At 41.8% G+C, this 987-nt stretch overlaps 1 non-coding gene across 1 annotated transcript; it reads right to left on the bottom strand.

Moving 5' to 3' along the window:
* Positions 1-356: 356 nt before the first annotated feature.
* Positions 357-459, bottom strand: LOC145533663 (U6 spliceosomal RNA). Its single transcript, XR_014074243.1, has one exon. It is a non-coding gene; the product is annotated as a U6 spliceosomal RNA (small nuclear RNA).
* Positions 460-987: the final 528 nt, after the last annotated feature.

Here is a 987-nt window from a genome sequence, read left to right as displayed (position 1 = left end):
GGTTGGCTGTTGGACGGATGGAAATGAGAGAAGTAGATGAGACCGGGATTCTCCTCCCACGCCTTTCTGTCTCAGATGTTAAACTCTTGGTGACACATATACAGCACAGTCTGAAACCTTCAAGGACTTGTGTAAATTGTCCTGGAGTTGCTTACCCATGAGAGACTTTCACTCTAAAGTGGGACATTTAAAAAAAATGTTTTTTGGAATATAGTTGATTTACAATGTTGTGTTAATTTCAGGTATACAGCAAAATGAATCAGTTATGCACACACACACACACACACACACACACATATATATATATATATATATATATATATATATATATATATAACCACTCCCTTTTAGATTCTAAAAATATGGAACACTTCATGAATTTATGTGTCATCCTTGTGCAGGGCTCATGCTAACCTTCCCTGTATAGTTCCAATTTTAGTAAAACGGCTGCTGAAGCAAGCATTCAGTTCAGTTCAATCGCTCAGTTGTGTCTGACTCTTTGCAACTCCATGGACTGCAGCACGCCAGGCTTCCCTGTTCATCTCCAACTCCTGGGGTTTGCTCAAACTCATGTCCATTGAGTCGGTGGTGCCATCCAGCCATCTCATCCTCTGTTGTCCCCTTCTCCTCCTGCTTTTAATCTTCCCCAGTATCAGAGTCTTTTCCAATGAGTCAGTTCTTTGCATCAGGTGGCCAAAATAGTGGAGCTTCAGCTTCAGTATCAGTCCTTCCAATGAATATTCAGAACTGATTTCCTTTAGGATGGACTGGTTGGATCTTCTTGCAGTTCAAGGGACTCTCAAGAGTCTTCTCCAACACCATAGGTCAAAAGTATCAATTCTTCGGTGCTCAGCTTTCTTTATGGTCCAGCTCTCACATCATACGTGACTACTGGAAAGACCATAGTAGAAGCAAGCACTAAAATGGGACATTTCAAGTGAGTGCTGGCTCTTGGAACTCAGATCCAAGCCCTGGTGACTAAGGGAT

Source organism: Giraffa tippelskirchi, chromosome 13 (genome assembly GCF_054371585.1).
Source record: "Giraffa tippelskirchi isolate mGirTip1 chromosome 13, T2T-mGirTip1v1.2.pri, whole genome shotgun sequence".
Classification (NCBI taxonomy): domain Eukaryota; kingdom Metazoa; phylum Chordata; class Mammalia; order Artiodactyla; family Giraffidae; genus Giraffa; species Giraffa tippelskirchi.
The sequence above is the reverse complement of the archived record's forward strand: the minus strand, read 5'-3'. Positions and strand labels throughout refer to the sequence as shown.